The sequence below is a fragment of the Pleurodeles waltl genome, chromosome 10 (genome assembly GCF_031143425.1).
Source record: "Pleurodeles waltl isolate 20211129_DDA chromosome 10, aPleWal1.hap1.20221129, whole genome shotgun sequence".
Lineage (NCBI taxonomy): Eukaryota > Metazoa > Chordata > Amphibia > Caudata > Salamandridae > Pleurodeles > Pleurodeles waltl.
The window spans coordinates 462853207-462875855 of NC_090449.1; positions in this window are offsets into that span (position 1 = coordinate 462853207).

Consider the following 22649-nt stretch of genomic DNA (forward strand, 5'->3'; position numbering starts at 1 on the left):
ACCCTAAGTAGGTGCAGCAAGTGCCGTATCGCTGTAGAAAGTCTTTCACCTAAGGTAGGTGCAGCGAGTGCCGTATATCTGGACACGTGTTTCTGGCTTTCGGCCGTCATCAGCAGAGAGCGTATGTAACTGAAGGGGTCGCTTGAAATGCCGCCAAACGTCTTCACAGGTTTTTGTACCACTCAGTAGGTGCACAGGTGCATCGCCAGTGCTCGTCAGCAAGAGGCTCACGGGAGCCGTCATTTAGACATCCAAAAAGAAAAAAAGTAGCACACTGCCTTGCATTCAAGCTGAAAATAGCCCCAAGGCATCATGGTAAATGCAGTCATTTAAATATAAATAGCGAGGATTTTTCAAAAAATTATTCACCCTAAGTAGGTGCAGCAAGTGCCGTATCGCTGTAGAAAGTCTTTCATCTAAGGTAGGTGCAGCGAGTGCCGTATCTCTGGACACGTGTTTCTGCCTCTCGGCCGTCATCAGCAGAGTGCGTATGTAACTGAAGGGGTCGCTTGAAATGCCGCCAAACTTCTTCACAGGTTTTTGTATCACTCAGTAGGCGCACAGGTGCATCGCCAGTGCTCATCAGCAAGAGGCTCACGGGAGCCATCATTTAGACATCCAAAAAGAAAAAGGGAGCACACTGCCTTGCATTCAAGCGGAAAATAGCCCCAAGGCATCATGGTAAATGCAGTCATTTAAATATAAATAGCGCAAATTTTTCAAAAAATTATTCACCCTAAGTAGGTGCAGCAAGTGCCGTATCGCTGTAGAAAGTCTTTCACCTAAGGTAGGTGCAGCGAGTGCCGTATCTCTGGGCACCTGTTTCTGGCTTTCGGCCGTCATCAGCAGAGAGCGTATGTAACTGAAGGGGTCGCTTGAAATGCCGCCAAACGTCTTCACAGGTTTTTGTACCACTCAGTAGGCGCACAGGTGCATCGCCAGTGCTCGTCAGCAAGAGGCTCAGGGGAGCTGTCATTTAGACATCCAAAAAGAAAAAGGGAGCACACTGCCTTGCATTCAAGCGGAAAATAGCCCCAAGGCATCATGTTAAATGCAGTCATTTAAATATAAATAGCGAGAATTTAAAAAAAAATTATTCACCCTAAGTAGGTGCAGCAAGTGCCGTATCGCTGTAGAAAGTCTTTCACCTAAGGTAGGTGCAGCGAGTGCCGTATCCCTGGACACATGTTTCTGGCTTTCGGCCGTCATCAGCTGAGAGCGTATGTAACTGAAGGGGTCGCTTGAAATGCCGCCAAACGTCTTCACAGGTTTTTGTACCACTCAGTAGGCGCACAGGTGCATCGCCAGTGCTCGTCAGCAAGAGGCTCACGGGAGCCCTCATTTAGACATCCAAAAAGAAAAAGGGAGCACACTGCCTTGCATTCAAGCGGACAATAGTCCCAAGGCATGATGGTAAATGCAGTCATTTAAATATAAATAACGCAAATTTTTTTAAAAATTATTCACCCTAAGTAGGTGCAGCAAGTGCCGTATCGCTGTAGAAAGTCTTTCACCTAAGGTAGGTGCAGCGAGTGCCGTGTCTCTGGACACGTGTTTCTGGCTTTCGGCCGTCATCAGCAGAGAGAGTATGTAACTGAAGGGGTCGCTTGAAATGCCGCCAAACGTCTTCACAGGTTTTTGTACCACTCAGTAGGGGGACAGGTGCATCGCCAGTGCTCGTTAGCAAGAGGCTCACAGGAGCCGTCATTTAGACATCCAAAAAGAAAAAAAGTAGCACACTGCCTTGCATTCAAGCGGAAAATAGCCCCAAGGCATCATGGTAAATGCAGTCATTTAAATATAAATAGCGAGGATTTTTCAAAAAATTATTCACCCTCAGTAGGTGCAGCAAGTGCCGTATCGCTGTAGAAAGTCTTTCACCTAAGGTAGGTGCAGCGAGTGCCGTATCTTTGGACACGTGTTTCTGGCTCTCGGCCGTCATCAGCAGAGAGCGTATGTAACTGAAGGGGTCGCTTGAAATGCGGCCAAACGTCTTCACAGGTTTTTGTACCACTCAGTAGGCGCACAGGTGCATCACCAGTGCTCATCAGCAAGAGGCTCATGGGAGCCGTCATTTAGACATCCAAAAAGAAAAAGCGAGCACACTGCCTTGCATTCAAGCGGAAAATAGCCCCAAGGCATCATGGTAAATGCAGTCATTTAAATATAAACAGCGAGAATTTTTCAAAAAATTATTCTCCCTAAGTAGGTGCAGCAAGTGCCGTATCGCTGTAGAAAGTCTTTCACCTAAGGTAGGTGCAGCGAGTGCCATATCTCTAGACACGTGTTTCTGGCTTTCAGCCGTCATCAGCAGAGAGCGTATGTAACTGAAGGGGTCGCTTGAAATGCCGCCAAACGTCTTCACAGGTTTTTGTACTACTCAGTAGGCGCACAGGTGCATCGCCAGTGCTCTTCAGCTAGAGGCTCACGGGAGCCGTCATTTAGACATCCAAAAAGAAAAAGGGAGCACACTGCCTTGCATTCAAGCTGAAAATAGCCCCAAGGCATCATGGTAAATGCAGTCATTTAAATATAAATAGCGCAAATTTTTCAAAAAATTATTCACCCTAAGTAAGTGCAGCAAGTGCCGTATCGCTGTAGAAAGTCTTTCACCTAAGGTAGGTGCAGCGAGTGCCGTATCTCTGGACACGTGTTTCTGGCTTTCGGCCATCATCAGCAGAGAGCGTATGTAACTGAAGGGGTCGCTTGAAATGCCGCCAAACGTCTTCACAGGTTTTTGTACCACTCAGTAGGCGCACAGGTGCATCGCAGTGCTCATCAGCAAGAGGCTCACAGGAGCCCTCATTTAGACATCCAAAGAGAAAAAGGGAGCACACTGCCTTGCATTCAAGCGGAAAATAGCCCCAAGGCATCATGGTAAATGCAGTCATTTAAATATAAATAGCGCACATTTTTCAAAAAATTATTCACCCTAAGTAAGTGCAGCAAGTGCTGTATCGCTGTAGAAAGTCTTTCACCTAAGGTAGGTACAGCGAGTGCCGTATCTCTGGACACGTGTTTCTGGCTTTCGGCCGTCATCAGCAGAGAGCGTATGTAACTGAAGGGGTCGCTTGAAATGCCGCCAAACGTCTTCACAGGTTTTTGTACCACTCAGTAGGCGCACAGGTGCATCGCCAGTGCTCGTCAGCAAGAGGCTCACGGGAGCCGTCATTTAGACATCCAAAAAGAAAAAGGGAGCACACTGCCTTGCATTCAAGCGGAAAATAGCCCCAAGGCATCATGTTAAATGCAGTCATTTAAATATAAATAGCGAGAATTTTGTAAAAAATTATTCACCCTAAGTAGGTGCAGCAAGTGCCATATCGCTGTAGAAAGTTTTTCACCTAAGGTAGGTGCAGCGAGTGCTGTATCTCTGGACACGTGTTTCTGGCTTTCGGCCGTCATCAGCAGAGAGCGTATGTAACTGAAGGGGTCGCTTGAAATGCCGCCAAACGTCTTCACAGGCTTTTGTACCACTTTCAGCGACGCCATCGCCGACTTCATCTCCCCGCACGCCCTCGCCTCACCGGACTACATCCTCCTAGGCGACCTCAACTTCCATCTGGAACAAAACAACGACCCCAACACCACCACCCTGCTCGACAACCTCGCCAACCTCGGCCTCAAACAACTGGTGAACACCGCCACCCACATCGCCGGACACACGCTCGACCCTATCTTCTCCACCAGCAAACACGTCTTCTTCAGCCACACCTCTGCCCTACACTGGACCGACCACAGCTGCGTCCACTTCACATTCCGACGCGAGACCTCCCACCTCCGCACTCAACCCATCCCTCGTCGACAGTGGAACAAGATCCCTGAAGAGCAACTCTTCTCCGCTCTCGCCGCCAACCAACCCACCCTCACCACCGACCCCAACGACGCAGCTCTCAACCTCACAAACTGGATCTCCAACTGCGCTGACAACCTTGCTCCCCTCAAACGCACGCATCGACAGACCAACACCAAAAAACCTCTCTGGTTCTCTGACACCCTCAAAGAATCAAAGAAAACTTGTCGTGCCCTTGAGAAGGCCTGGCGCAAGGACCACACCGCTGACAACATGACCGCCCTCAAGAACGCTACACGCGAACACCACCACCTGATCCGCACTGCCAAAAGGAACTTTTTCACCGACAGACTAGACAAAAACAGCCACAACAGCAGAGAACTCTTCAGCATCGTCAAAGAGTTCTCCAACCCCAGCGCCAGCGCCAACGCCGTCACGCCCTCACAGGATTTGTGCGAATCCCTCGCCACTTTCTTCCATCGCAAGATCAGCGACCTCCACGACAGCTTCGGACACCAGACCCAACCATACACCACTGAACCCGCTTCCCCGGACATCACCCTCAACAACTGGACCCACATCAACACGGAAGAAACCAAATCCATCATGAACTCTATCCACTCCGGCGCCCCTTCGGACCCCTGCCCGCACTTCATCTTTAACAAAGCCGACGACATCATCGCCCGCACCTCCAGACCGTCATCAACTCTTCTTTTTCTTCTGCTACCTTCCCCGAATGCTGGAAGCACGCTGAAGTCAACGCCCTACTAAAGAAACCTACGGCTGACCAAAGCGACCTGAAAAACTTCCGCCCCATCTCTCTTCTACCTTTCCCAGCCAAGGTAATAGAAAAGACCGTCAACAAACAGCTGACCACCTTCCTGGAAGACAACAACCTGCTCGACCCTTCACAAACCGGATTCCGAACCAACCACAGCACGGAAACCGCCCTCATCTCAGTCACAGACGACATCAGAACCCTGATGGACAACGGTGAAACAGTCGCCCTCATTCTCCTCGACCTCTCGGCTGCCTTTGACACCGTCTGTCACCGCACCCTAATCACCCGCCTACGCTCCACCGGGATCCAAGGCCAGGCCCTGGACTGGATCGCCTCCTTCCTCGCTAACCGCTCCCAAAGAGTTTACCTCCCTCCGTTTCGCTCAGAACCCACCAAGATCATCTGCGGCGTACCTCAAGGCTCATCGCTCAGCCCGACACTCTTCAATGTCTACATGAGCCCCCTCGCCGACATCGTACGCAAGCACGACATCATCATCACCTCCTACGCCGACGACACCCAACTTGTACTCTCCCTCACCAAGGACCCCGCCAGCGCCAAGACCAACCTACAAGAGGGTATGAAGGACGTCGCAGATTGGATGAGGCTCAGCCGCCTAAAGCTGAACTCTGAAAAAACGGAAGTCCTCATCCTCAGCAACACCCCGTCCGCCTGGGACGACTCCTGGTGGCCCACGGCCCTCGGCACCGCACCGACCCCCGCAGACCACGCCCGCAACCTCGGCTTCATCTTGGACCCTCTTCTCACCATGACCAAGCAAGTCAACGCCGTGTCCTCCGCCTGCTTCCTCACTCTCCGCATGCTCCGCAAGATCTTCCGCTGGATCCCCGCCGACACCAGAAAAACCGTGACCCACGCCCTTGTCACGAGTCGCCTGGACTACGGCAACACCCTCTACGCCGGGACCACCGCCAAACTCCAAAACCGCCTGCAACGCATCCAAAACGCCTCGGCCCGCCTCATCCTCGACGTACCCCGCAACAGCCACATCTCCGCACACCTGAGACACCTGCATTGGCTCCCAGTCAGCAAAAGGATCACCTTCCGTCTTCTCACCCACGCACACAAAGCCCTCCACAACAAGGGACCGGAATACCTCAACAGACGCCTCAGCTTCTACGTCCCCACCCGCCCCCTCCGCTCCGCTGGCCTCGCACTTGCTGCCGTCCCTCGCACCCGCCGCTCCACGGCGGGTGGGAGATCTTTCTCCTTCCTGGCGGCCAAGACCTGGAACTCCCTCCCCACCAGCCTCAGGACCACCCAGGACCACTCCGCTTTCCGGAGACTCCTAAAGACTTGGCTGTTCGAGCAGCGATAACCCCCCCTTTCCCCCCTAGCGCCTTGAGACCCGCACGGGTGAGTAGCGCGCTTTATAAATGTTAATGATTTGATTTGATTTGATCAGTAGGCGCACAGGTGCATCGCCAGTGCTCGTCAGCAAGAGGCTCACGGGAGCCATCATTTAGACATCCAAAAAGAAAAAGGGAGCACACTGCCTTGCATTCAAGAGGAAAATAGCCCCAAGGCATCATTGTAAATGCAGTCATTTAAATATAAATAGCGAGAATTTTTCAAAAAATTATTCACCCTAAGTAGGTGCAGCAAGTGCCGTATCGCTGTAGAAAGTCTTTCACCTAAGGTAGGTGCAGCGAGTGCCGTATCAATGGACACATGTTTCTGGCTTTCGGCCGTCATCAGCTGAGAGCGTATGTAACTGAAGGGGTCGCTTGAAATGCCGCCAAATGTCTTCACAGGTTTTTGTACCACTCAGTAGGCGCACAGGTGCATCGCCAGTGCTCGTCAGCAAGAGGATCACGGGAGCCCTCATTTAGACATCCAAAAAGAAAAAGGGAGCACACTGCCTTGCATTCAAGCGGACAATAGCCCCAAGGCATCATGGTAAATGCAGTCATTTAAATATAAATAGCGAGGATTTTTCAAAAAATTATTCACCCTAAGTAGGTGCAGCAAGTGCTGTATCGCTGTAGAAAGTCTTTCACCTAAGGTAGGTGCAGCGAGGTCCGTATCTCTGGACACGTGTTTCTGGCTTTCGGCTGTCATCAGCAGAGAGCGTATGTAACTGAAGGGGTCGCTTGAAATGCCGCCAAACGTCTTCACAGGTTTTTGTACCACTCAGTAGGGGGACAGGTGCATCGCCAGTGCTCGTTAGCAAGAGGCTCACGGGAGCCGTCATTTAGACATCCAAAAAGAAAAAGGGAGCACACTGCCTTGCATTCAAGCGGAAAATAGCCCCAAGGCATCATGGTAAATGCAGTCATTTAAATATAAACAGCGAGAATTTTTCAAAAAAATTATTCACCCTAAGTAGGTGCAGCAAGTGCCGTATCGCTGTAGAAAGTCTTTCACCTAAGGTAGGTGCAGCGAGTGCCATATCTCTAGACACGTGTTCTGGCTTTCAGCCGTCATCAGCAGAGAGCGTATGTAACTGAAGGGGTCGCTTGAAATGCCGCCAAACATCTTCACAGGTTTTTGTACCACTCAGTAGGCGCATCGGTGCATCGCCAGTGCTCTTCAGCTAGAGGCTCACGGGAGCCGTCATTTAGACATCCAAAAAGAAAAAGGGAGCACACTGCCTTGCATTCAAGCGGAAAATAGCCCCAAGGCATCATGGTAAATGCAGTCATTTAAATATAAATAGCGCAAATTTTTCAAAAAATTATTCACCCTAAGTAAGTGCAGCAAGTGCCGTATCGCTGTAGAAAGTCTTTCACCTAAGGTAGGTGCAGCGAGTGCCGTATCTCTGGACACGTGTTTCTGGCTTTCGGCCGTCATCAGCAGAGAGCGTATGTAACTGAAGGGGTCGCTTGAAATGCCGCCAAACGTCTTCACAGGTTTTTGTACCACTCAGTAGGCGCACAGGTGCATCGCCAGTGCTCGTCAGCAAGAGGCTCACGGGAGCCATCATTTAGACATCCAAAAAGAAAACGGGAGCACACTGCCTTGCATTCAAGCGGAAAATAGCCCCAAGGCATCATGGTAAATGCAGTCATTTAAATATAAATAGCGAGGATTTTTCAAAAAATTATTCACCCTAAGTAGGTGCAGCAAGTGCCGTATCGCTGTAGAAAGTCTTTCACCTAAGGTAGGTGCAGCGAGTGCTGTATCTCTGGACACGTGTTTCTGGCTCTCGGCCGTCATCAGCAGAGAGCGTATGTAACTGAAGGGGTCGCTTGAAATGCCGCCAAACGTCTTCACAGGTTTTTGTACCACTCAGTAGGCGCACAGGTGCATCGCCAGTGCTCATCAGCAAGAGGCTCACGGGAGCCGTCATTTAGACATCCAAAAAGAAAAAGGGAGCACACTGCCTTGCATTCAAGAGGAAAATAGCCCCAAGGCATCATGGTAAATGCAGTCATTTAAATATAAATAGCGCAAATTTTTAAAAAAATTATTCACCCTAGGAAGGTGCAGCAAGTGCCGTATCGCTGTACAAAGTCTTTCACCTAAGGTAGGTGCAGCGAGTGTCGTATCTCTGGACACGTGTTTCTGGCTTTCGGCCGTCATCAGCAGAGAGCGTATGTAACTGAAGAGGTCGCTTGAAATGCCGCCAAACGTCTTCACAGGTTTTTGTACCACTCAGTAGGGGGACAGGTGCATCGCCAGTGCTCGTCAGCAAGAGGCTCACGGGAGCCGTCATTTAGACATCCAAAAAGAAAAAAAGTAGCACACTGCCTTGCATTCAAGCGGAAAATAGCCCAAAGGCATCATGGTAAATGCAGTCATTTAAATATAAATAGCGAGGATTTTTCAAAAAATTATTCACCCTAACTAGGTGCAGCAAGTGCCGTATCGCTGTAGAAAGTCTTTCACCTAAGGTAGGTGCAGCGAGTGCCGTATCTCTGGACACGTGTTTCTGGCTCTCGGCCGTCATCAGCAGAGTGCGTATGTAACTGAAGGGGTCGCTTGAAATGCCGCCAAACGTCTTCACAGGTTTTTGTACCACCCAGTAGGCGCACAGGTGCATCGCCAGTGCTCGTCAGCAAGAGGCTCACGGGAGCCGTCATTTAGACATCCAAAAAGAAAAAGGGAGCACACTGCCTTGCATTCAAGCGGAAAATAGCCACAAGGCATCATGGTAAATGCAGTCATTTAAATATAAATAGCGAGAATTTTTCAAAAAATTATTCACCCTAAGTAGGTGCAGCAAGTGCCGTATCGCTGTAGAAAGTCTTTCACCTAAGGTAGGTGCAGCGAGTGCCGTATCTCTGGGCACGTGTTTCTGGCTTTCGGCCGTCATCAGCAGAGAGCGTATATAACTGAAGGGGTCGCTTGAAATGCCGCCAAACGTCTTCACTGGTTTTTGTACCACCCAGTAGGCGCACAGGTGCATCGCCAGTGCTCGTCATCAAGAGGCTCACGGGAGCCGTCATTTAGACATCCAAAAAGAAAAAATGGAGCACACTGCCTTGCATTCAGGCAGAAAATAGCCCCAAGGCATCATGGTGAATGCAGTCATTTAAATATAAATAGCGAGAATTTTTCAAAAAATTATTCACCCTAAGTAGGTGCAGCAAGTGCTGTATCGCTGTAGAAAGTCTTTCACCTAAGGTAGGTGCTGCGAGTGCCGTATCTCTGGACACGTGTTTCTGGCTTTCGGCCGTCATCAGCAGAGAGCGTATGTAACTGAAGGGGTCGCTTGAAATGCCGCCAAACGTCTTCACAGGTTTTTGTACCACTCAGAAGGTGCACAGGTGCATCGCCAGTGCTCGTCAGCAAGAGGCTCACGGGAGCCGTCATTTAGACATCCAAAAAGAAAAAGGGAGCACACTGCCTTGCATTCAAGAGGAAAATAGCCCCAAGGCATCATGGTAAATGCAGTCATTTAAATATAAATAGCGAGGATTTTTCAAAAAATTATTCACCCTAAGTAGGTGCAGCAAGTGCCGTATCGCTGTAGAAAGTCTTTCACCTAAGGTAGGTGCAGCGAGTGCCGTATCCCTGAACACATGTTTCTGGCTTTCGGCCGTCATCAGCTGAGAGCGTATGTAACTGAAGGGGTCGCTTGAAATGCCGCCAATCGTCTTCACAGATTTTTGTACCACTCAGTAGGCGCACAGGTGCATCGCCAGTGCTCGTCAGCAAGAGGCTCACGGGAGCCGTCATTTAGACATCCAAAAAGAAAAAGGGAGCACACTGCCTTGCATTCAAGCGGAAAATAGCCCCAAGGCATCATGGTAAATGCAGTCATTTAAATATAAATAGCGCAAATTTTTAAAAAAATTATTCACCCTAGGTAGGTGCAGCAAGTGCCGTATCGCTGTACAAAGTCTTTCACCTAAGGTAGGTGCTGCGAGTGCCGTATCTCTGGACACGTGTTTCTGGCTTTCGGCCGTCATCAGCAGAGAGCGTATGTAACTGAAGGGGTCGCTTGAAATGCCGCCAAACGTCTTCACAGGTTTTTGTACCACTCAGTAGGGGGACAGGTGCATCGCCAGTGCTCGTCAGCAAGAGGCTCACGGGAGCCGTCATTTAGATATCCAAAAAGAAAAAAAGTAGCACACTGCCTTGCATTCAAGCTGAAAATAGCCCCAAGGCATCATGGTAAATGCAGTCATTTAAATATAAATAGCGAGGATTTTTCAAAAAATTATTCACCCTAAGTAGGTGCACCAAGTGCCGTATCGCTGTAGAAAGTCTTTCACCTAAGGTAGGTGCAGCGAGTGCCGTATCTCTGGACACGTGTTTCTGGCTCTCGGCCGTCATCAGCAGAGTGCGTATGTAACTGAAGGGGTCGCTTGAAATGCCGCCAAACTTCTTCACAGGTTTTTGTATCACTCAGTAGGCGCACAGGTGCATCGCCAGTGCTCATCAGCAAGAGGCTCACGGGAGCCGTCATTTAGACATCCAAAAAGAAAAAGGGAGCACACTGCCTTGCATTCAAGCGGAAAATAGCCCCAAGGCATCATGGTAAATGCAGTCATTTAAATATAAATAGCGCAAATTTTTCAAAAAATTATTCACCCTAAGTAGGTGCAGCAAGTGCCGTATCGCTGTAGAAAGTCATTCACCTAAGGTAGGTGCAGCGAGTGCCGTATCTCTGGGCACGTGTTTCTGGCTTTCGGCCGTCATCAGCAGAGAGCGTATGTAACTAAAGGGGTCGCTTGAAATGCCGCCAAACGTCTTCACAGGTTTTTGTACCACCCAGTAGGCGCACAGGTGCATCGCCAGTGCTCGTCAGCAAGAGGCTCACGGGAGCCGTCATTTAGACATCCAAAAAGAAAAAATGGAGCACACTGCCTTGCATTCAGGCAGAAAATAGCCCCAAGGCATCATGGTAAATGCAGTCATTTAAATATAAATAGCGAGAATTTTTCAAAAAATTATTCACCCTAAGTAGGTGCAGCAAGTGCTGTATCGCTGTAGAAAGTCTTTCACCTAAGGTAGGTGCAGCGAGTGCCGTATCTCTGGACACGTGTTTCTGGCTTTCGGCCGTCATCAGCAGAGAGCGTATGTAACTGAAGGGGTCGCTTGAAATGCCGCCAAACGTCTTCACAGGTTTTTGTACCACTCAGAAGGTGCACAGGTGCATCGCCAGTGCTCGTCAGCAAGAGGCTCACGGGAGCCGTTATTTAGACATCCAAAAAGAAAAAGGGAGCACACTGCCTTGCATTCAAGCAGAAAATAGCCCCAAGGCATCATGGTAAATGCAGTCTTTTAAATATAAATAGCGAGAATTTTTCAAAAAATTATTCACCCTAAGTAGGTGCAGCAAGTGCCGTATCGCTGTAGAAAGTCTTTCACCTAAGGTAGGTGCTGCGAGTGCCGTATCTCTGGACACGTGTTTCTGGCTTTCGGCCGTCATCAGCAGAGAGCGTATGTAACTGAAGGGGTCGCTTGAAATGCCGCCAAACGTCTTCACAGGTTTTTGTACCACTCAGTAGGTGCACAGGTGCATCGCCAGTGCTCGTCAGCAAGAGGCTCACGTAAGCCGTCATTTAGACATCCAAAAAGAAAAAAAGTAGCACACTGCCTTGCATTCAAGCTGAAAATAGCCCCAAGGCATCATGGTAAATGCAGTCATTTAAATATAAATAGCGAGGATTTTTCAAAAAATTATTCACCCTAAGTAGGTGCAGCAAGTGCCGTATCGCTGTAGAAAGTCTTTCACCTAAGGTAGGTGCAGCGAGTGCCGTATCTCTGGACACGTGTTTCTGGCTCTCGGCCGTCATCAGCAGAGTGCGTATGTAACTGAAGGGGTCGCATGAAATGCCGCCAAACTTCTTCACAGGTTTTTGTATCACTCAGTAGGCGCACAGGTGCATCGCCAGTGCTCATCAGCAAGAGGCTCACGGGAGCCGTCATTTAGACATTCAAAAAGAAAAAGGGAGCACACTGCCTTGCATTCAAGCGGAAAATAGCCCCAAGGCATCATGGTAAATGCAGTCATTTAAATATAAATAGCGCAAATTTTTCAAAAAATTATTCACCCTAAGTAGGTGCAGCAGGTGCCGTATCGCTGTAGAAAGTCTTTCACCTAAGGTAGGTGCAGCGAGTGCCGTATCTCTGGGCACGTGTTTCTGGCTTTCGGCCGTCATCAGCAGAGAGCGTATGTAACTGAAGGGGTCGCTTGAAATGCCGCCAAACGTCTTCACATGTTTTTGTACCACCCAGTAGGCGCACAGGTGCATCGCCAGTGCTCGTCAGCAAGAGGCTCACGGGAGCCGTCATTTAGACATCCAAAAAGAAAAAGGGAGCACACTGCCTTGCATTCAAGCGGAAAATAGCCCCAAGGCATCATGGTAAATGCAGTCATTTAAATATAAACAGCGAGAATTTTTCAAAAAATTATTCACCCTAAGTAGGTGCAGCAAGTGCCGTATCGCTGTAGAAAGTCTTTCACCTAAGGTAGGTGCAGCGAGTGCCATATCTCTAGACACGTGTTTCTGGCTTTCAGCTGTCATCAGCAGAGAGCGTATGTAACTGAAGGGGTCGCTTGAAATGCCGCCAAACGTCTTCACAGGTTTTTGTACCACTCAGTAGGCGCACAGGTGCATCGCCAGTGCTCTTCAGCTAGAGGCTCACGGGAGTCGTCATTTAGACATCCAAAAAGAAAAAGGGAGCACACTGCCTTGCATTCAAGTGGAAAATAGCCCCAAGGCATCATGGTAAATGCAGTCATTTAAATATAAATAGCGCACATTTTTCAAAAAATTATTCACCCTAAGTAAGTGCAGCAAGTGCCGTATCGCTGTAGAAAGTCTTTCACCTAAGGTAGGTGCAGCGAGTGCCGTATCTCTGGACACGTGTTTCTGGCTTTCGGCCGTCATCAGCAGAGAGCGTATGTAACTGAAGGGGTCGCTTGAAATGCCGCCAAACGTCTTCACAGGTTTTTGTACCACTCAGTAGGCGCACAGGTGCATCGCCAGTGCTCGTCAGCAAGAGGCTCAGGGGAGCCGTCATTTAGACATCCAAAAAGAAAAAGGGAGCACACTGCCTTGCATTCAAGCGGAAAATAGCCCCAAGGCATCATGTTAAATGCAGTCATTTAAATATAAATAGCGAGAATTAAAAAAAAAATTATTCACCCTAAGTAGGTGCAGCAAGTGGCGTATCGCTGTAGAAAGTTTTTCACCTAAGGTAGGTGCAGCGAGTGCCGTATCTCTGGACACGTGGTTCTGGCTTTCGGCCGTCATCAGCAGAGAGCGTATGTAACTGAAGGGGTCGCTTGAAATGCCGCCAAACGTCTTCACAGGCTTTTGTACCACTCAGTAGGCGCACAGGTGCATCGCCAGTGCTCGTCAGCAAGAGGCTCACGGGAGCCATCATTTAGACATCCAAAAAGAAAAAGGGAGCACACTGCCTTGCATTCAAGAGGAAAATAGCCCCAAGGCATCATGGTAAATGCAGTCATTTAAATATAAATAGCGAGAATTTTTCAAAAAATTATTCACCCTAAGTAGGTGCAGCAAGTGCCGTATCGCTGTAGAAAGTCTTTCACCTAAGGTAGGTGCAGCGAGTGCCGTATCCCTGGACACATGTGTCTGGCTTTCGGCCGTCATCAGCTGAGAGCGTATGTAACTGAAGGGGTCGCTTGAAATGCCGCCAAACGTCTTCACAGGTTTTTGTACCACTCAGTAGGCGCACAGGTGCATCGCCAGTGCTCGTCAGCAAGAGGCTCACGGGAGCCCTCATTTAGACATCCAAAAAGAAAAAGGGAGCACACTGCCTTGCATTCAAGCGGACAATAGCCCCAAGGCATCATGGTAAATGCAGTCATTTAAATATAAATAACGCGAATTTTTTAAAAAATTATTCACCCTAAGTAGGTGCAGCAAGTGCCGTATCGCTATAGAAAGTCTTTCACCTAAGGTAGGTGCAGCGAGTGCCGTGTCTCTGGACACGTGTTTCTGGCTTTCGGCCGTCATCAGCAGAGAGCGTATGTAACTGAAGGGGTCGCTTGAAATGCCGCCAAACGTCTTCATAGGTTTTTGTACCACTCAGTAGGGGGACAGGTGCATCGCCAGTGCTCGTTAGCAAGAGGCTCACGGGAGCCGTCATTTAGACATCCAAAAAGAAAAAAAGTAGCACACTGCCTTGCATTCAAGCGGAAAATAGCCCCAAGGCATCATGGTAAATGCAGTCATTTAAATATAAATAGCGAGGATTTTTCAAAAAATTATTCACCCTAAGTAGGTGCAGCAAGTGCCGTATCGCTGTAGAAAGTCTTTCACCTAAGGTAGGTGCAGCGAGTGCCGTATCTTTGGACACGTGTTTCTGGCTCTCGGCCGTCATCAGCAGAGAGCGTATGTTACTGAAGGGGTCGCTTGAAATGCCGCCAAACGTCTTCACAGGTTTTTGTACCACTCAGTAGGCGCACAGGTGCATCGCCAGTGCTCATCAGCAAGAGGCTCATGGGAGCCGTCATTTAGACATCCAAAAAGAAAAAGGGAGCACACTGCCTTGCATTCAAGCGGAAAATAGCCCCAAGGCATCATGGTAAATGCAGTCATTTAAATATAAATAGCGCAAATTTTTCAAAAAATTATTCACCCTAAGTAAGTGCAGCAAGTGCCGTATCGCTGTAGAAAGTCTTTCACCTAAGGTAGGTGCAGCGAGTGCCGTATCTCTGGACACGTGTTTCTGGCTTTCGGCCATCATCAGCAGAGAGCGTATGTAACTGAAGGGGTCGCTTGAAATGCCGCCAAACGTCTTCACAGGTTTTTGTACCACTCAGTAGGCGCACAGGTGCATCGCCAGTGCTCGTCAGCAAGAGGCTCACGGGAGCTGTCATTTAGACATCCAAAAAGAAAAAGGGAGTACACTGCCTTGCATTCAAGCGGAAAATAGCCCCAAGGCATCATGTTAAATGCAGTCATTTAAATATAAATAGCGAGAATTTTGTTAAAAATTATTCACCCTAAGTAGGTGCAGCAAGTGCCATATCGCTGTAGAAAGTTTTTCACCTAAGGTAGGTGCAGCGAGTGCTGTATCTCTGGACACGTGGTCTGGCTTTCGGCCGTCATCAGCAGAGAGCGTATGTAACTGAAGGGGTCGCTTGAAATGCCGCCAAACGTCTTCACAGGCTTTTGTACCACTCAGTAGGCGCACAGGTGCATCGCCAGTGCTCGTCAGCAAGAGGCTCACGGGAGCCATCATTTAGACATCCAAAAAGAAACAGGGAGCACACTGCCTTGCATTCAAGAGGAAAATAGCCCCAAGGCATCATTGTAAATGCAGTCATTTAAATATAAATAGCGAGAATTTTTCAAAAAATTATTCACCCTAAGTAGGTGCAGCAAGTGCCGTATCGCTGTAGAAAGTCTTTCACCTAAGGTAGGTGCAGCGAGTGCCGTATCCCTGGACACATGTTTCTGGCTTTCGGCCGACATCAGCTGAGAGCGTATGTAACTGAAGGGGTCGCTTGAAATGCCGCCAAATGTCTTCACAGGTTTTTGTACCACTCAGTAGGTGCACAGGTGCATCGCCAGTGCTCGTCAGCAAGAGGATCACGGGAGCCCTCATTTAGACATCCAAAAAGAAAAAGGGAGCACACTGCCTTGCATTCAAGCGGACAATAGCCCCAAGGCATCATGGTAAATGCAGTCGTTTAAATATAAATAGCGTGAATTTTTTAAAAAATTATTCACCCTAAGTAGGTGCAGCAAGTGCCGTATCGCTGTAGAAAGTCTTTCACCTAAGGTAGGTGCAGCGAGTGCCGTATCTCTGGACACGTGTTTCTGGCTTTCGGCTGTCATCAGCAGAGAGCGTATGTAACTGAAGGGGTCGCTTGAAATGCCGCCAAACGTCTTCACAGGTTTTTGTACCACTCAGTAGGGGGACAGGTGCATCGCCAGTGCTCGTTAGCAAGAGGCTCACGGGAGCCGTCATTTAGACATCCAAAAAGAAAAAAAGTAGCACACTGCCTTGCATTCAAGCGGAAAATAGCCCCAAGGCATCATGGTAAATGCAGTCATTTAAATATAAATAGCGAGGATTTTTCAAAAAAATTATTCACCCTAAGTAGGTGCAGCAAGTGCCGTATCGCTGTAGAAAGTCTTTCACCTAAGGTAGGTGCAGCGAGTGCCGTATCTCTGGACACGTTTTTCTGGCTCTCGGCCGTCATCAGCAGAGAGCGTATGTAACTGAAGGGGTCGCTTGAAATGCCACAAAACGTCTTCACAGGTTTTTGTACCACTCAGTAGGCGCACAGGTGCATCGCCAGTGCTCATCAGCAAGAGGCTCACGGGAGCCGTCATTTAGACATCCAAAAAGAAAAAGGGAGCACACTGCCTTGCATTCAAGCGGAAAATAGCACCAAGACATCATGGTAAATGCAGTCATTTAAATATAAACAGCGAGAATTTTTCAAAAAATTATTCACCCTAAGTAGGTGCAGCAAGTGCCGTATCGCTGTAGAAAGTCTTTCACCTAAGGTAGGTGCAGCGAGTGCCATATCTCTAGAAACGTGTTTCTGGCTTTCAGCCGTCATCAGCAGAGAGCGTATGTAACTGAAGGGGTCGCTTGAAATGCCACCAAACGTCTTCACAGGTTTTTGTACCACTCAGTAGGCGCACAGGTGCATCGTCAGTGCTCTTCAGCTTGAGGCTCACGGGAGCCGTCATTTAGACATCCAAAAAGAAAAAGGGAGCACACTGCCTTGCATTCAAGCGGAAAATAGCCCCAAGGCATCATGGTAAATGCAGTCATTTAAATATAAATAGCGCAAATTTTTCAAAAAATTATTCACCCTAAGTAAGTGCAGCAAGTGCCGTATCGCTGTAGAAAGTCTTTCACCTAAGGTAGGTGCAGCGAGTGCCGTATCTCTGGACACGTGTTTCTGGCTTTCGGCTGTCATCAGCAGAGAGCGTATGTAACTGAAGGGGTCGCTTGAAATGCTGCCAAACGTCTTCACAGGTTTTTGTACCACTCAGTAGGCGCACAGGTGCATCGCCAGTGCTCGTCAGCACGAGGCTCACGGGAGCCGTCATTTAGACATCCAAAAAGAAAAAGGGAGCACACTGCCTTGCATTCAAGCGGAAAATAGCCCCAAGGCATCATGTTAAATGCAGTCATTTAAATATAAATAGCTAGAATTTTAAAAAAAATTATTCACCCTAAGTAGGTGCAGCAAGTGCTGTATCGCTGTAGAAAGTTTTTCACCTAAGGTAGGTGCAGCGAGTGCCGTATCTCTGGACACGTGTTTCTGGCTTTCGGCCGTCATCAGCAGAGAGCGTATGTAACTGAAGGGGTCGCTTGAAATGCCGCCAAACGTCTTCACAGGTTTTTGTACCACTCAGTAGGCGCACAGGTGCATCGCCAGTGCTCGTCAGCAAGAGGCTCACGGGAGCCATCATTTAGACATCCAAAAAGAAAAAGGGAGCACACTGCCTTGCATTCAAGAGGAAAATAGCCCCAAGGCATCATGGTAAATGCAGTCATTTAAATATAAATAGCGAGAATTTTTCCAAAAATTATTCACCCTAAGTAGGTGCAGCAAGTGCCGTATCGCTGTAGAAAGTCTTTCACCTAAGGTAGGTGCAGCGAGTGCCGTATCCCTGGACACATGTTTCTGGCTTTCGGCCGTCATCAGCTGAGAGCGTATGTAACTGAAGGGGTCGCTTGAAATGCCGCCAAACGTCTTCACAGGTTTTTGTACCACTCAGTAGGCGCACAGGTGCATCGCCAGTGCTCATCAGCAAGAGGCTCACGGGAGCCGTCATTTAGACATCCAAAAAGAAAAAGGGAGCACACTGCCTTGCATTCAAGCGGAAAATAGCCCCAAGGCATCATGGTAAATGCAGTCATTTAAATATAAATAGCGCAAATTTTTTTAAAAATTATTCACCCTAGGTAGGTGCAGCAAGTGCCGTATCGCTGTACAAAGTCTTTCACCTAAGGTAGGTGCAGCGAGTGCCGTATCTCTGGACACGTGTTTCTGGCTTTCGGCCGTCATCAGCAGAGAGCGTATGTAACTGAAGGGGTCGCTTGAAATGCCGCCAAACGTCTTCACAGGTTTTTGTACCACTCAGTAGGGGGACAGGTGCATCGCCAGTGCTCGTCAGCAAGAGGCTCACGGGAGCCGTCATTTAGACATCCAAAAAGAAAAAAAGTAGCACACTGCCTTGCATTCAAGCGGAAAATAGCCCCAAGGCATCATGGTAAATGCAGTCATTTAAATATAAATAGCGAGGATTTTTCAAAAAATTATTCACCCTAAGTAGGTGCAGCAAGTGCCGTATCGCTGTAGAAAGTCTTTCACCTAAGGTAGGTGCAGCGAGTGCCGTATCTCTGGACACGTGTTTCTGGCTCTCGGCCGTCATCAGCAGAGAGCGTATGTAACTGAAGGGGTCGCTTGAAATGCCGCCAAACTTCTTCACAGGTTTTTGTATCACTCAGTAGGCGCACAGGTGCATCGCGAGTGCTCATCAGCAAGAGGCTCACGGGAGCCGTCATTTAGACATCTAAAAAGAAAAAGGGATCACACTGCCTTGCATTCAAGCGGAAAATAGCCCCAAGGCATCATGGTAAATGCAGTCATTTAAATATAAATAGCGCAAATTTTTCAAAAAATGATTCACCCTAAGTAGGTGCAGCAAGTGCCGTATCGCTGTAGAAAGTCTTTCACCTAAGGTAGGTGCAGCGAGTGCCGTATCTCTGGGCACGTGTTTCTGGCTTTCGGCCGTCATCAGCAGAGAGCGTATGTAACTGAAGGGGTCGCTTGAAATGCCGCCAAACGTCTTCACAGGTTTTTGTACCACTCAGTAGGTGCACAGGTGCATCGCCAGTGCTCGTCAGCAAGAGGCTCACGGGAGCCGTCATTTAGACATCCAAAAAGAAAAAGGGAGCACACTGCCTTGCATTCAAGCGGAAAATAGCCCCAAGGCATCATGGTAAATGCAGTCATTTAAATATAAATAGCGAGAATTTTTCAAAAAATTATTCACCCTAAGTAGGTGCAGCAAGTGCCGTATCGCTGTAGAAAGTCTTTCACCTAAGGTAGGTGCAGCGAGTGCCGTATCCCTGGACACATGTTTCTGGCTTTCGGCCGTCATCAGCAGAGAGCGTATGTAACTGAAGGGGTCGCTTGAAATGCCGCCAAACGTCTTCACAGGTTTTTGTACCACTCAGTAGGCGCACAGGTGCATCGCCAATGCTCGTCAGCAAGAGGCTCACGGGAGCCGTCATTTAGACATCCAAAAAGAAAAAGGGAGCACACTGCCTTGCATTCAAGCGGAAAATAGCCCCAAGGCATCATGGTAAATGCAGTCATTTAAATATAAATAGCGCGAATTTTTTAAAAAATTATTCACCCTAAGAAGGTGCAGCAAGTGCTGTATCGCTGTAAAAAGTCTTTCACCTAAGGTAGGTGCAGCGAGTGCCGTATCTCTGGACACGTGTTTCTGACTTTCGGCCGTCATCAGCAGAGAGCGTATGTAACTGAAGGGGTCGCTTGAAATGCCGCCAAACGTCTTCACAGGTTTTTGTACCAACCAGTAGGCGCACAGGTGCATCGCCAGTGCTCGTCAGCAAGAGGCTCACGGGAGCCGTCATTTAGACATCCAAAAAGAAAAAATGGAGCACACTGCCTTGCATTCAAGCAGAAAATAGCCCCAAGGCATCATGGTAAATGCAGTCTTTTAAATATAAATAGAGAGAATTTTTCAAAAAATTATTCACCCTAAGTAGGTGCAGCAAGTGCCGTATCGCTGTAGAAAGTCTTTCACCTAAGGTAGGTGCAGCGAGTGCCGTATCTCTGGACACGTGTTTCTGGCTTTCGGCCGTCATCAGCAGAGAGCGTATGTAGCTGAAGGGGTCGCTTGAAATGCCGCCAAACGTGTTCACAGGTTTTTGTACCACTCAGTAGGTGCACAGGTGCATCGCCAGTGCTCGTCAGCAAGAGGCTCACGGGAGCCGTCATTTAGACATCCAAAAAGAAAAAGGGAGCACACTGCCTTGCATTCAAGCGGAAAATAGCCCCAAGGCATCATGTTAAATGCAGTCATTTAAATATAAATAGCGAGAATTTTTAAAAAAATTATTCACCCTAAGTAGGTGCAGCAAGTGCCGTATCGCTGTAGAAAGTTTTTCACCTAGGGTAGGTGCAGCGAGTGCCGTATCTCTGGACACGTGTTTCTGGCTTTCAGCCGTCATCAGCAGAGAGCGTATGTAACTGAAGGGGTCGCTTGAAATGCCGCCAAACGTCTTCACAGGTTTTTGTGCCACTCAGTAGGGGGACAGGTGCATCGCCAGTGCTCGTTAGCAAGAGGCTCACGGGAGCCGTCATTTAGACATCCAAAAAGAAAAAAAGTAGCACACTGCCTTGCATTCAAGCGGAAAATAGCCCCAAGGCATCATGGTAAATGCAGTCATTTAAATATAAATAGCGAGGATTTTTCAAAAAATTATTCACCCTAAGTAGGTGCAGCAAGTGCCGTATCGCTGTAGAAAGTCTTTCACCTAAGGTAGGTGCAGCGAGTGCCATATCTCTGGACACGTGTTTCTGGCTCTCGGCCGTCATCAGCAGAGAGCGTATGTAACTGAAGGGGTCGCTTGAAATGCCGCCAAACGTCTTCACAGGTTTTTGTACCACTCAGTAGGCGCACAGGTGCATCGCCAGTGCTCTTCAGCTAGAGGCTCACGGGAGCCGTCATTTAGACATCCAAAAAGAAAAAGGGAGCACACTGCCTTGCATTCAAGCGGAAAATAGCCCCAAGGCATCATGGTAAATGCAGTCATTTAAATATAAATAGCGCAAATTTTTCAAAAAATTATTCACCCTAAGTAGGTGCAGCAAGTGCCGTATCGCTGTAGAAAGACTTTCACCTAAGGTAGGTGCAGCGAGTGCCGTATCTCTGGACACGTGTTTCTGGCTTTCGGCCGTCATCAGCAGAGAGCGTATGTAACTGAAGGGGTCGCTTGAAATGCCGCCAAACGTGTTCACAGGTTTTTGTACCACTCAGTAGGTGCACAGGTGCATCGCCAGTGCTCGTCAGCAAGAGGCTCACGGGAGCTGTCATTTAGACATCCAAAAAGAAAAAGGGAGCACACTGCCTTGCATTCAAGCAGAAAATAGCCCCAAGGCATCATGTTAAATGCAGTCATTTAAATATAAATAGAGAGAATTTTTAAAAAAATTATTCACCCTAAGTAGGTGCAGCAAGTGCCGTATCGCTGTAGAAAGTTTTTCACCTAAGGTAGGTGCAGCGAGTGCCGTATCTCTGGACACGTGTTTCTGGCTTTCAGCCGTCATCAGCAGAGAGCGTATGTAACTGAAGGGGTCGCTTGAAATGCCGCCAAACGTCTTCACAGGTTTTTGTACCACTCAGTAGGCGCACAGGTGCATCGCCAGTGCTCGTCAGCAAGAGGCTCACGGGAGCCATCTTTTAAACATCCAAAAAGAAAAAGCGAGCACACTGCCTTGCATTCAAGAGGAAAATAGCCCCAACGCATCATGGTAAATGCAGTCATTTAAATATAAATAGCGAGGATTTTAAAAAAAATGTTCACCCTAAGTAGGTGCAGCAAGTGCCGTATCGCTGTAGAAAGACTTTCACCTAAGGTAGGTGCAGCGAGTGCCGTATCTCTGGACACGTGTTTCTGGCTTTCGGCCGTCATCAGCAGTGAGCGTATGTAACTGAAGGGGTCGCTTGAAATGCCGCCAAACGTCTTCACAGGTTTTTGTACCACTCAGTAGGCGCACAGGTGCATCGCCAGTGCTCGTCAGCAAGAGGCTCACGGGAGTCGTAATTTAGACATCCAAAAAGAAAAAGGGAGCACACTGCCTTGCATTCAAGCGGAAAATAGCCCCAAGGCATCATGGTAAATGCAGTCATTTAATATAAATAGCGAGACTTTTTCAAAAAATTATTCACCCTAAGTAGGTGCAGCAAGTGCCGTATCGCTGTAGAAAGTCTTTCACCTAAGGTAGGTGCAGCGAGTGCCGTATCTCTGGACACGTGTTTCTGGCTTTCGGCTGTCATCAGCAGAGAGCGTATGTAACTGAAGGGGTCGCTTGAAATGCCGGCAAACGTCTTCACAGGTTTTTGTACCACTCAGTAGGCGCACAGGTGCATCGCCAGTGCTCGTCAGCAAGAGGCTCACGGGAGCCGTCATTTAGACATCCAAAAAGAAAAAGGGAGCACACTGCCTTGCATTCAAGCGGAAAATAGCCCCAAGGCATCATGGTAAATGCAGTCATTTAAATATAAACAGCGAGAATTTTTCAAAAAATTATTCACCCTAAGTAGGTGCAGCAAGTGCCGTATCGCTGTAGAAAGTCTTTCACCTAAGGTAGGTGCAGCGAGTGCCATATCTCTAGACACGTGTTTCTGGCTTTCAGCCGTCATCAGCAGAGAGCGTATGTAACTGAAGGGGTCGCTTGAAATGCCGCCAAACGTCTTCACAGGTTTTTGTACCACTCAGTAGGCGCACAGGTGCATCGCCAGTGCTCTTCAGCTAGAGGCTCACGGGAGTCGTCATTTAGACATCCAAAAAGAAAAAGGGAGCACACTGCCTTGCATTCAAGCGGAAAATAGCCCCAAGGCATCATGGTAAATGCAGTCATTTAAATATAAATAGCGCACATTTTTCAAA